A 14,012-nucleotide genomic window follows, 5' to 3' on the forward strand; every position below is an offset into this window, starting at 1 on the left:
ATCACAGAGAGAGTAAATGGCAAACCTGGACTCCATGCCCCATATTCTGACCCCTGTTCTGGCATCTTCCTCTCTGCCTTCTGTGGGCTGAGGAGTAGCAAATACATATTCATGACATTATCACCACTCTTCGTTTTTCCCCAATCAGTCTGGCTGGATTGAGAAAAAATCTGCAAGGGCAGCAGCTGTTACATCACACTGGGGCGGCGTTGGTGGGGGCCAGTGGATGCCCGCTGGCCTTTGACATGCCTGCTCCTCCCAGGGCCTGATCAGCTCTCTGGGTGTAGATCTTGAAACTGAGCAGGACCCTGTGGGGCTCCTGGACATGGAAGCCTTTCTGTGTCCCCCATTTCTTGTTTGTAGGGAACAGACTCCAGCCTCCCCGTGACCTTCCCTGAGTCCCAAAGGGCAGATTTGAGCAGTTGCTAATCAGGGAAGGGAGGGGATGCAGAGACAAGGGAGAAGCAGCCAAGAAACAATAGTGCAGCCTTGGGGCAGGGTCCTGGTTCCCCCTCAAGGGATATACGTAACAATAACTTTGAGCTCTTCTGCAGAACTAAAACCCCCAACAAATGGAAGATGTTAACTACTTGATGGAGCGTTCTTTATTCCTCAAGAGCCAGAGAAGCTCATCTGGAGACCACCCGAGGCCAGATTTTAAAAATGCAGGCCCTGCACACACCCGGATCCTTAGTAGCAGCTCTGCCTTAGTAGCAGCTCTGCCTTTGAAACATTGCTATAAAACTCCTCACCAAATCCTCCCAGTTTGGGACACAGAGGTACTGTGGGGCACGAGCCCACTGTATCCCGCTTTGCCTAGCAAAGCAGTAAGGCTGTTCTTTTCTACTTCACCCAAAACTCTGTCTCTGAGATTTGATTCACCACTGGTGCACAGCGGCCGAGTTTTCAGCATCAGTCTGAGAACATGGACCAGGTAAGGCCAAGTCCATGGCAGTCCTATCTGTCCTTCCTTTCCCTCCAACATGCAAGGGAATGAAACGTGACAATCAGTTTCTTCCAACAGCCCTTTGCCTCCAGGGTAAATGGTGAGTTGAAGGGTTTGGGTAAGGATGAGGGTTGTGGCCATGGAGACTTCATTACACTGAAAGAAACCTGTACTTTCCTATACAAACGATACCCCTTTGTTATCATTTCCTTTGGAGCTCAGTATTAGCAGCTGAAATTGTCTTAGAATTAAATGAACAGATCCTGAGCTGTCCATTGACCTTGTCAGTGAGAGGTAATTATCTCACTGGAGCTTTAAGGCAAGCTGAAAATCATTATGCTTTTCAACATGACAAAATTGGCTAGAAAAGTCTACTGAAAATTCCATCTGATCTCACAGAATTTGCTTGTGAGAGTTTCAGTGAAAAGGAAACATAATTAACATCCGAAAATGTCTTATCACTGGGCTTGCCTTGGCTCTGCCCATTTGTGTCTGAAAAGCTGAATATTTAATACTGCACTTACTGAAAATGGATTAAGATAAAACCTTCTGTCTCACTTTGTGTTTAGATTACTCAGACCCCCAACCCTGGGAAGATTTCAAATTCAGTTTTAGGTGGAGGCTAGATCAGCTGCCCACTCAAAAAATAAAACTCTCCTCCGTTGGCCACTGAGCCTTAGGATTTGGGAAGGAGTTCGCAGGGCCTGTGGGGAGCAGGGGCCAAACTAAGAAACGAAAATAACTGGAAGTAGGAAACAAGTAAAAAGTGAGGATGACAAGGCCCCTGAACTATGAATTCATTGATCTGCAGTCACCGAGGGCAGACGGTTGCCCCTGTCAGCTGGAAACAGCACACTATGACCCAGGCTTCTGGGCCGGCAGGCCACCCTTGAACTCATAACTGTGAGCACACAGGGTAGGGGGTCCCTGGAGAGAAGGAACCCGACATGGCTTTCTTGACATAAGAGAAGCCATTTTGGGCCTAAGCCATTTTGTGATCTAAGCCTGGCCACAATGCTTGCCCTTGAATAGGTCTCAGTAATTAATGATCTTAAGGAAACAAAAGAATGCCGGAACAAAAGGCTATTACCAGGCAAGAGCAGTAACAATAGCAAGGATAATATAGCAGGTGTAAATACACCCAGTCCTGTTTCAATGGTAAGGATTAGCCTGAAGCTCAACCACCGGATCAACTGGAACCTAAGGGGTGATGCGCTTGACCTTTTCTGACCCTGGTGACTTCAATCAGCTAAAGCTTGGCCTCCGTCTAGGCCTCAGCCCCTTCATGAATATGCATGGACCCTTAGCTTAAAACTTCCCCAATTTTGCTGTTGGCGAGAGACACTGCCTTAGATAAGATCCCCTGTGTTCTCTTTCCTTGCTGCAAGTAATCAATCCTTTATTCTACAGATCTTTGGCTTGGTTGTGTGTTTTGGCTTGACACCCACCAAGAGGCGAACCCAGGTCTGGGGGTAACAAAACCTACAGCCAAAGCCTCAGATGCCTATCAGCACACGTGGGCCTCTGACCCTGTGATATTCCTACATTCAGGCAGCGTGATCAATGATAAAGGAAGGGGAAGCAGAGCTCTGGACAGGAGAGTCCACTGTGCCTATAGCCAAGGACCCCAAGCCCCCTGAATGCCGTGCTGCCATTAGAAGAATGACCAGGTATCTTTGTCCTGACGAGGGAGGATATTCACAGGAGACAGGTGAGCACAGCGATTGTGGTTAGACGTTTCCTATTGTTTAATGTGTGCGTGGTAATCACATGTTATTCAACTTTTAAAATTACACACATAAGTGGAGTTCCCAAACTGAGAGAACAACAACAAAAAAAAGCCGTGGGTATCTTTCTTCCTGTATTACACTTGACCGTGTGATGCTTCTGTCTGGATGCTACAGAACGGAGCCGTGGTTACTGCCTTCTAAGCTCAGCTCCCCTTATCAGCCCATCATCAACATCCCAGCTCTGCCTCCTCTATTTTCTGCCACTTAACTGAGATAAACTCTGAGCTGAGCACACAGGAAGTGCTCCATAAAAGGCCGGTGTTGATGGAGGACCAAAGCCACCAGAGCCACAGACCGTAGGTCCTCTTTGCTGTTGTCTGCATCTGCCGGGCCACATGAACACTGCATTTCTTGGGTCAGAACAACTAGAAACACAAAACTTGGTCTCCAGTGAACACTCATTCCCCCTCAGTGAGAATTTAAGATCCATTAGGGCCGATTACTGCCTGTGGGGAATTTGCACTGCGGATGGAACAACGTGCACCTGTAAACAGAAAGCATAAGCACGCAGAAAAATTTAAACTGCCCTCCTGCATCTGTCCTTGAAGCGGTGTCTCGAAGACTGCCTGGTGTTTCCCCACAGACCTCACGCGGAGGCCCTCCGCAGCTCAGCAGCTCTGCCAGGCCCTGCCTTCCGCCCGCAGGCTTGGATATTTAATTTCGCCACTTGTCTCTTAGAAGCAGGTATATATTAACTAAGCTCAGAAGATTGATCCGAAAGGCGGAAAGCCAATTTATTAATTATGAAGGAACCAGAACCCTCACATTTGTGTGACCAGTGGACTTTCCGACTGTCGAGGGACTGCAGTGGGAGGCGTACTGGGGATGAGAAGGCTGAGGATGTGGGTGAAGTCAGAAGAGCGGCATCTGAGGAAGCCAAGATTCCGTGGCTCCCGGTGAGACAGGCCGAGAATCCACCTCCTGCTGGGGAAGGCAAGGTCTGGCCAACGGAGGATGAGGAACTCACGCCAAGTGGAACTAGTGAATTGGGTCCTGCGCTTGTTGGCGTCCCAGAGGAATATAGACCCAGGGGATAGAGCGCTTGGTGGAAAAAGGGAAACTGTTGGGGTTTTTTTTTGTTTTTTGTTTTTGTGGTACGCGGGCCTCTCACTGTTGTGGCCTCTACCCGTTGCGGAGCGCAGGCTCAGCGGCCATGGCTCACAGGCCCAGCCGCTCCGCGGCATGTGGGATCTTCCCGGACCGGGGCACGAACCCGTGTCCCCTGCATCGGCAGGCGGACTCTCAACCACTGCGCCACCAGCGAAGCCCGAGAAACTATTTTTATATTTATTTACTTATTTATTATCTCAGAGAACATTTTTTTCATGATCCATATAATATTAGCATACTAAGTATTGCCATTTATAATATAACTATTACACTTAGACCAATTCATCTAAATACAGATGGCCAACGTAATTTTTTAAAAAATCATTTCCACAAGATACACTGAGAAATTGTTTTTATAACCTTCTTTTGCAAATGTTCTTTCAAATATCTGACTGAATTCTGTTCCCGATTTTGCCAGTTAATACCGCATCCATGGCTAAGCCCCTCAGGTGGCGATGCCTTACTTCCTCCATCTCGGGATGAGACTCATGCACTATTTAGCTCCTTCTTGTGGCTCAAGTGAGTGGGATAGAAAGAGAAGTGGCTTATACTGTAATTTACCTTAATTTCAGAGAGAGGATAGAGGAGCACCACGTAGGGTCTAGGCCTCAGTCTTCAGGACACCTGTTCTCTCTGAAGCCCAAAAGAAAAAAAATGAAATAAATAAATACTTTTTATTTATTATAAATAAAGGGAAGGAGCTGGGGGAGACACCTGAGCAATAAAATAATCACCCCCCAGAATTTTTTTGAAAGGCCCATGCATTTCCCTCAACAGAAGAGTAGCCCCCACTCACCGCAACTAGAGAAAGCCCGCGCCCAGCAACGAAGACCCAACGCAGCCAAAAATAAATAAATAAATAAATTTATTAAAAGAACAAAAACAAAAAACGGGCTTTCTTTTCTCTTTTTTTTTTGAAGTATACTAGATTTACAATCTGTTCATTTCTGGCATAGGAAAAGTGATTCAGTTATACATATATGTAAGTACTCTCTTTCATATTCTTCTCCATTATGGTTTATACAGGATATTGAATATAGTCCCTGTACTATACAATAGGACCTTGTTGTTTATCTGTTTTATATATAGTGGTTTGTACCTGCTAATCCCAAACTCCTAATTTGTCTCTCCCCGCCTTTCCCCTTTGGTAACCATAAGTTTGTTTTCTATGTCTGTGGATCTGTTTCTGTAAAATGGGCTTTCCTTATAGCATCTGTATCAAGTCAGCAAGTTCCTTCATCTTCAGACTGTTCTCTGTGGCTTGTCATCCAGCAATAGATACCTGAGAAGCTAAATATCTAAACAGCTTTTTCAATTTGTCCCCTGGTTGCTGTCACAAGCTCTGCTAGTTTTGCGCCCTTCATGTGTTTTAAATCTCCCCAGAGCCACTGCCGCAGCTGAGGTTCTCCTGGTCTCCCACCTGCATCACTGCGAGAGACTCACAACAGGCCTTCCAGCTCCAGAGTCCCCTTTGCCAGTTCTGAGTCTATTTGTAAAACGCTAGGAGATAGAAACGTGGTCCTGCCACTGTCATTTGTGCTCTGCAAGCATATCCTTTTAACAGTGGAAGCTGCTGTGTGTAAAGCGGGGCAAGAAGACACCTTCGGGAGTAAATCCTAGCTCTCCTGGGGCAGCAGCGAGCTGCTGGTTGTTCAGTTTCATGGCCGGACACGCTGGGGTCAGCAGCTGCCCCCCGACTGCCCTGGGCCTGTGTTGTGTGAGAACAGTTCATGCCCAGGAACTTCGTGGGACAGGTACCAGGAGGGCATCTGCCAGCAGGCCAGACAGCTGTTTCCATTAAATGCCAGGTGAAAAATGGAAAGAAAAATCCACCTGTGGGACTTCCCTGGTGGCACAGTGGTTAAGAATCTGCCTGCCAATGCAGGGCACACGGGTTCGAGCCCTGGTCTGGGAAGATCGTTCAGAGCAACTAAACCCATGCGCCACAACTACTGAGCTTGCGCTCTAGAGCCCACACACCACAACTACTGAAGCCTGTGTGCAGCAACGAAGACCCAAAGCAGCCAAAAATAAACAAATACATTTATTTAAAAAAATAAAATCCATCTGTAGCCCCATGAGACCTGGCTTCTATTATCAAATAAGTTTGTGTGTGCATGTTGGTATGTGTGTGGAATTTCTCATAAATTTTTGCTTCACTTTCCAAATGGTATACATCTTTCTTCGGCCTTTTGCGTTTCCTCTTCTCTGTCTCTCCCCCAACCCCTATCTCTGTCCCTCTCTCGAACTCTCCACTCTGCTTCTGCCACTTCTTCCCTTTCTCCTCAGTGAGCACTGGACAGAGAACAGAATTTACTTAAAGAAAAAAAAAAAAACCAAAATAAATAATAAAACCCAAAATGATTAATTGGTAAAAAGAAATATTTTCAGTCATTCATTTTTTTACTCCCTTATAACTTTTATGCTGTTTTCCTCAAATAATTTATGCTTTAGTAGCTTTGTTCAAATTTTGGAATTTTCTAGGGGCTTATTGCTAATTTGGGGGAGATTCATCACGGAGTATTTTGCTTCTTTCGGCATCGTCTTGTTTCAGATGTGTCTTGGTGTGCCTCTGGCAACGTTTTTATGAATTTTAATTTTATCTTTGGAGCAAGGTAAATGGGCCCAAAATAAATTGGTTGAAAATGCATGTTTCCAACCACTAGTTCAAGCACTGGTAACTCATGTGGCCTCTGAGTGATTTTGTGACAACTCAGTGAATTTGTCTGCTTTCAAACTAATTTTGTTGTTTAAAATTTTTTTAATTCATTTTATTTGTTTATTTATTTATTTATTTTGGCTGCATTGGGTCTTTGTTGCTGGGCTTTCTCTAGTTGGGGCGAGCAGGGGCTACTCTTTGTTGTGGTGTGCGGACTTCTCATTGCAGTGGCTTCTCTTGCTGTGGAGCACGGGCTCTGGGTGCATGGGCTTCAGTAATTGTGGCTTGTGGGCTCAGTAGTTGTGGCACAGGGGCTTAGTTGCTCCGCGGCATGTGGGATCTTCCTGGACCAGGGCTCGAACCCGTGTCCCCTGCATTGGCACGTGGATTCTTAACACTGCACCACCAGGGAAGCCCCATTAATTTGCTAAGTGTTTTCTTAAATAGATGTCCCAAATGATATGAACCGCAGGCCCACACTACCTAGATTCATTGCTGTGCTGAACTCAGTAGGGAAAATATAACTGGCTAATGTTTTTGTTCTCATCCCACTCATCAAAGAATGGAAACCACAGGAGTTCTGAGCTCTATTAACATTCCACCTGCTACACTTGCCCTCTGGACACAAAATAACATTTGAATCGCACCCAAGGAATACCCTGTTTTTCTCCCCTTCCTGTCATCATTCCCCTCCACCGGGGGGTCCACACTTCCCACTGTGCCTGTCTTCATTCCCATAGTGATGCTACTTAGCATTCTTTACCCCAATAACACAGGCTACGTTTATAAGATTATTCCTGAATGCTCTAGGGCCACAGTTAGCTATTTTCCAGGGAGAAGGGACTTCAAACCCTTTATGTTTAGAAAATCCAAAATCCTTTGCTAGAACAACCTAAGACATTCAATACATTTCTAAAAAATGACAGGAAGTGCTGAAAGCAGAACTATGGCCTTCACGGGGGTAAATAATGACTTTGTTAAGCAATGAGTCAACCATGTGGGACCTACTGGACTTGAAAAACAAGATCTGTCAAAGAGAAACTGGCGGAGCTGGAAGGCTGGCCACCCCAGAGGGCAGGGTTGAAGTGGGTGTGGGGAATTTCAGGAACAGTCAGGAAATCTGTTGGGTCCAATATTTGAGATACAGACACATATCAGTTTTGATCCTTTTAGGTCTGTCTGCTTGTGGCAAAATATCCCTGGCGGCTGGTCAGAGGACCTCCGCTCTTGTGAGGAAAAGTGGTGGGAAGTGAGCCTGGCCAGCGGGGCCCCAGTCAAAAAATTCATATATCAAGATGAGGTACTAACCCAGCCAAGGAGGAGAAGGATGCCTAGAAGGGCACCTGCATAGAACCAACTAGAATGTGAGCAGGTGGGTAAGGGGTCCTCCAGGTCCAGGCCATTTTGTTCTGTTTTGTTTGTTCTTGTGTATTTGTTTATTTGACTTTAGACATTATCTATTGACTTCCTACTGCAAAATATTAGAATTTAGCTCTCTTTGCTCACCCCCCCAATCCTCTGCTACACACAAACACTGCCCTTCTGCCCATCCTGCCAATATAGATTTTTGGTTGAATCCATATATCGTGTATTTATCCATTGTTACAACTGTGTAATTATTGTTCACAGCCAAGCTAGGTCCAGATGACAGGGAGTGTCCTATGATTACATTTTCTTTTTAATATAAGTTTTTACTTTTCATGAAATTAATAATGCAGATTTTTAGTTTGTTTCGTTTTTTTTTTTTTCCAGTGCTTTATTAAGGAATAAATTACATGTAGTAAAACGTATCTTAAGCGCCCAGCTTAATGACTTTTACATAGGATATTCCTGTGATGCTGGGACATATCTGTCACCCTAGAAGGTTCCCTTGTGTCCCTTTCAGTTAGTACCCTCTGTCCCGGTCCCCCCAGTCCAGGCCACCTTGGATGGAGAGAAGCAGAGGCAGGCACAGCTGTGACTAAGAGCAATCAATTGCTGGGGACACAGAAGTCTGGTTCTCAGGAGGATCCTAGCAGGTGGAATGGAGCCCCAGTGTTCCCAGTCTGTGAGAGTGACATCATTCCAAATCCCACGGGCTGGCCCTAGATGACTCAGAAGTTAGGATGGTCAGAGACTCTTGGAGAGAAACTTGTGGATCCATCTGGGAAAGGCTGTGGAACACGATGGCTGGGGAACGAACATGAGTGCTGGCAGAGGGTGAAAAAGGCGACTTATAACTTGTTTAGAATTTTGGTGGCTAAAATCGGTACATGGGAAGATGCTCAGTATCGCTAATTATTAGAGAAATGCAAATCAAAACTACAGTGAGGTATCACCTCACACGGGTCAGAATGGCCAGCAACAGTCTACAAATAATGAACGCTAGAGAGGGTGTGGAAGAAAGGGAGCCCTCCTACTCTGTTGGTGGGAATGTATATTGGTGCGGCCACTATGGAGAACAGTATGGAGGTTCCTTAAAAAACTAAAAATAGAATTACCGTATGATCCAGCAATCCCACTCCTGGGTATATATCAGGAGAAAACTATAATTTGAGAAGATACATGCACCCCAGTGTTCATTGAAGCACCATTTACAATAGCCAAGTCATGAAAGCAACCTTAAATGTCCACTGACACATGAAAGGAGATGTGGTATATGTATACCATGGAATATTAGCCATAAAAAAGAATAATACCATTTGCAGCAACATGGATGAACCTAGAGGTGATCATATTAAATGAAGTAAGTCAGAAAGAGAAAGACAAATACCATATGATATCACTTATATGTGGAATCTAAATAAGATACAAATGAACAAAACAGAAATAGACTTGCAAACACAGAAGACAAACTTATGGTTACCAATGGGGGAAGGTGGGAAAGGATAAATTAGGAGTTTGGGATTAACAGATACAAAGTATTGTATATAAAATAGATAAACAACAAGGTCCTACTGTATAGCACTGAGAACTATATTCAGTATCCTGTAATAAACCATCATGGAAAAGAATATATGTATAACTGAATCACTTTGCTGTACACCAGAAACTAGCACAACATTGTAAATCAACTATACTTCAATAAAAAAGAAAAATTGGGACTTCCCTGGTGGTCCAGTGGTTAAGCCTCCACGCTCCCAATGCAGGGGGCGCGGGTTCAAACCCTGGTCAGTGAACTAAGATTCCACATGCTGCACAGTGTGGTAAAAAATAAATAAATAAATAAATCATTAAAAAAGAAAGAAAAGGGGCTTCCCTGGTGGCGCAGTGGTTGAGAGTCCGCCTGCCGATGCAGGGGACGCGGGTTCATGCCCTGGTCTGGGAGGATCCCACATGCCGTGGAGCGGCTGGGCCCGTGAGCCATGGCCGCTGAGCCTGCGCGTCTGGAGCCTGTGCTCCGCAACGGGAGAGGCCACAACAGTGAGAGGCCCGCGTACCGCGAAAAAAAAAAAAAGAAAAGTTATTTTCTAATATTATAGAATTAAACTCGTTGGCTTTGGTTCACATATATTGCAAAAGGTACATATATGGCAGAAGAGAAACCACAGGTGATGCATTGATGAAAGTTAAGTTGGTCTAGAATAATCACACTTTAAACAAAGCAAAATGACACGGATGTCTCAGGAACCTGAATTCAGTAGTCTAGGACCCGTAAGTTCCTAATATTTCCAAAGACAGAGAGAGGGACAGAGAAAGACAGGCAGACCCAAAGAGACAGACTCACACACAGAGAGAAAATCTCTTTAGCACTGAGGTAGATTGAATAATTAGTCCCAACTTTCCAGTTACCTGTAGTAATATTATCCATTGGCAAACTCACCCTGGCTTCCAGGTCAGCAGAGTGCACTTCTCTGTTCCTTACCTTTGAGTTTTGCCATGTGACTTGCTTTGGTCAATGAGATGTTAGTGAACATGGCTCAAACAGAGGGTTAAAATACGTCTGTGTCTTTGGGCTGGCATTCCTGCACTCTGGTTGACCCACCATGAGCAGAATACGCCGCAAGTACCCACCTGCCCTCAGCCTGGGTCTGAGAATGAGACAATAAAACAGACCACATGCCCTGGGTAGCTGTTACTCTGAGAGTGACGAGAGCTGCATGGAGTCCACATTAACCCTTGGAACCTGGAGCCTGGAGTCCCGCCCAGATCAGCAGAGTTGCAGCCAACTCGCAGACCTGGAGCTATAAAAACAAATTATTGTTTTTTCAGCCAGTGAGTTTTGAGATTTTTTTTTTTAAATGCATCCTTATTGTGGTGATTGCCAACTCATATGAAAATTGGGGTGTTGCCCTAACATGAACCTAAAATTTTGTGGAATGAGTTTTGGTAGTGAGGGGCAGAAATTGAGGAAACGGTTCCAGGAGGCTGAATAAATGGTAATGCCCATTACATTTTGGGAAAGCATTCGATAAAACTACTTGGTGGAAATTTGGAAAAAAGAAAACGTACCTATGGGACCTTTAGTCTTGGGTGAGGAAGTTTGAAGGGAGAATATCAGAACAGGACTTGGTTGCTCCCAGGTGCACATGGTAAAGTACCATAGGTAAGAGGAAAATGTTCAGGGAAGAACTGGTTAGTTGCAAATGGAACGGAGAAGAATTTTAGGGAGTCTAGAAATTGTGAGGCAGAGTTACAAAATGAGAAATTTCTCACAAAGTCAAAGCTTGGGATCATTATAACAGAGCCTCGGGGCAAAGACAAAATCTACTAGTTCTTCCTACTAATATGACACAGCCTTGGAGTAAAAAGACATCAAGGGTCTGCCTGAAACACTCTTGGTTAAGACATCTGAAAGGATTAACATGGCACCTATAGGTCCGTTCAGCTGGACAGAAGGGGTCTTAGAAAGATTATGGACATGGTTCCACAGAAGCCTGATTTCTCAAACGTACCCATAATGAAGGCTAGAAAGAGGCATATCTTGAAAGGTATATGGCTGTGCCTTTTGCCACATGCAAGTTTACTGAAATTACTTTCATAGAGAACCCACATTTTGAGAGATGTGTATTGGCAAAAACCCTGCCAGCCTAGAGGAAAAGAGACTGACACTGTTAAAGACGTAAAAAGACCTCTTGACCCCCAGCTTTCTATATGCAGTATGATTAATTTTATGTGTCAGCTTGGCTGGGCCACGAGGCATTCAGACATTTGATCAAACGTTATTCTGGGTGAGTCTGTGATCCTGTTTTTTGATAAGGTTAACATTTGAACGGGTAGACAGTAAAGCAGATGTGGGTGGGCCTCATCCAATCAGTTGAAGGCCTGAATAGAACAAAAGGGCTGACCCTCCATGAGTAAGAGTGCAGGTCTCCTGCCTGACTGCCTTCAAGCTGGGACATCTGAACATCAGGGCTTTTTTTTTTTTTTCCTGCCTTCCAACTAGAACTGAAACACTGGCCTTTCCTGGGTCTCAAGCCTGCCAACGTTCAGAATGGAACTTACATCATCGGCTCTCCTGGGCCTCCAGCTTGCCAACTGCAGGTCTCGGGACTTGTCAGCCTCCATAACTGTGTGAGCCAGTTCCTTATACAAAATCAATCCCTTCTCTCTCTCCTTCTCTCTCCACTCACCACAGCGCCTCTGCATGGTTTCAATTATAAGAGGCCAAGAAAATGATCTCACGGTGCTTGCCAAATGGCCAGCCCTTGGGGTGCCAGACCTCTTCTGGCTTCTGTGTAGGGAGAAATGCCATCTGAGTGCCATACTTTATGTTACATAGACCCCCGAGCATCTCTGTGTATGCCCACAGTCTTCAATAAACTATATAAAAAACAGCTCCTTCAATCTCTGTTACTGTTTTCTGAAAATTTCCAAAAATCTCCCGTGAAAACAGTTGGCTTACCTTTGTGGCTCATCCTTCCTGATTATAGTTTCTGAAGCTCAGTGCAAAGGGAGAGGCCAGCAGGTGCCATGGATCTTGGCTCCTGCATCGTCCTCTTTCCTCTCCCCCTCCCTGAGATTTGCTGTTCACTAAACTCTTCCTTCTTCCCAGTTGCAAACAAAACCTTTTGCACATGGATACCACGGAGACAGTGATTAGCAAGGAGGTTGTTTATAGCAGCAGAGCTAAGCCTCCAATCAGCCAGCCACAAAGCCTTGAAGAATGTGTCTGTGTGGGTGTGTGGGTATGTGGGTGTGTGTGCACGAGCATGCGTGCATAAGCACAAATGTTTCTTTTCAAGTCACTATATGTTTGGAACTGGGGGATTAAACAGATGAAGACTTACTTTTGTCCTTCCTTTTGAGCAATCCTCTTAGAGATTGGATAGTATGGTAGGTATCCTAGATAAACCTTTCATTGCTTAACTAAAATTTTCCCAGAAGGGTCAAGAAGATGACATTGTAACCAAAGCGAGTACGTATGACTTTATGGGAGATTAAGAACCGACATGCTGTTTGGATTGACCTACCATGCTGTGGTTCCGCTCTGTGCACGTGGTTCAGCTTCTCTTTCGTGATGACATAGTAGAAACTGTAAGAAAGCTAGCTATTTTAATTCTTCCAAAACCTTATATCACATTGAAGGAGAAATAAGAAAACAGAGGATACATAGGTATAATTTTCAGCGGACTGAAAGAATCTAGCTAGCGAATATTGATTTCAGTGCCTGGCACACAAATGAGTATATTGATGGTGTTCTTTTTGTTGAAGGTGCCAAGTTTCATTTCCCACTCAATTGAAGACTACAGTGTAGGAGTAGGCAGTCTGATTAAGTGAGTCAGTGCAAGGCTAATGACTTACTTTTAAGATCCCACAGTGTGCTCTGACTTGGAAAATCTCAATATACTTTAGACTCCAGAAGGAAAAGGACACTTTGTTGATTCTTTCAACTGTAACATATTATAATATTACCAGCAATCAAAATGGACTTCCTTAGGGGAAAATTTAAATGAAGCCACATCCTTGGGAGGTATTCTGTACTGGAAATCGCTTAGCTTCTTTCTGGTGCTTCCAACTGCCAGGGCTCTGATGTTCCAGAGAGGGAAATGAGAAAAGTTGCTCAAACCATGTCAGGTTGGCCTTTCTTGATATATTGCAACAGCTGTGGGGATAAAGTGTCCCTGGAAACAACCATGTAGCAGGAAACTAGTCTATGCTAGGCATTCCGTAAACAAGGTTTCAATATTTAGGGCGCAAAGAGCATGTGAAATGAATAAGCAATCATTTGGGTGTTTCATCGCTCTTTTTCATGGTTGCAAAAGCATCACTTACAGATCAGTAGCGATTACATTTCAGAAAACAGGGTCATGCGTGAACTTGCCGCCTCATTTGATGGTGGGAGGTGACACTGCAGAAAGAATACTGATCAGTTTCAGATGCAAGTGAGAATTTCCAACGGCCTTCACTTCGAGGACAACTCCCAACTAGGCAGTTACCAGGATCTTCCGCTGAAGTCTTTATGGAGACAGAGCTTTTCCTCGCATAGCAGGTGGCCTTCTCTTGGCTACTGCTTGGTGCCAGAATCCCAGCCCCCCCCCGAGGGTGGCACTCACTCCCGCTTCCTGTGAGCAGATGAACAGCATAT

The sequence above is a fragment of the Delphinapterus leucas genome, chromosome 16 (assembly GCF_059928025.1).
Source record: "Delphinapterus leucas isolate spDelLeu-1000000601 "Yukka" chromosome 16, BTC_Dleu_Yukka2, whole genome shotgun sequence".
Taxonomy (NCBI): domain Eukaryota; kingdom Metazoa; phylum Chordata; class Mammalia; order Artiodactyla; family Monodontidae; genus Delphinapterus; species Delphinapterus leucas.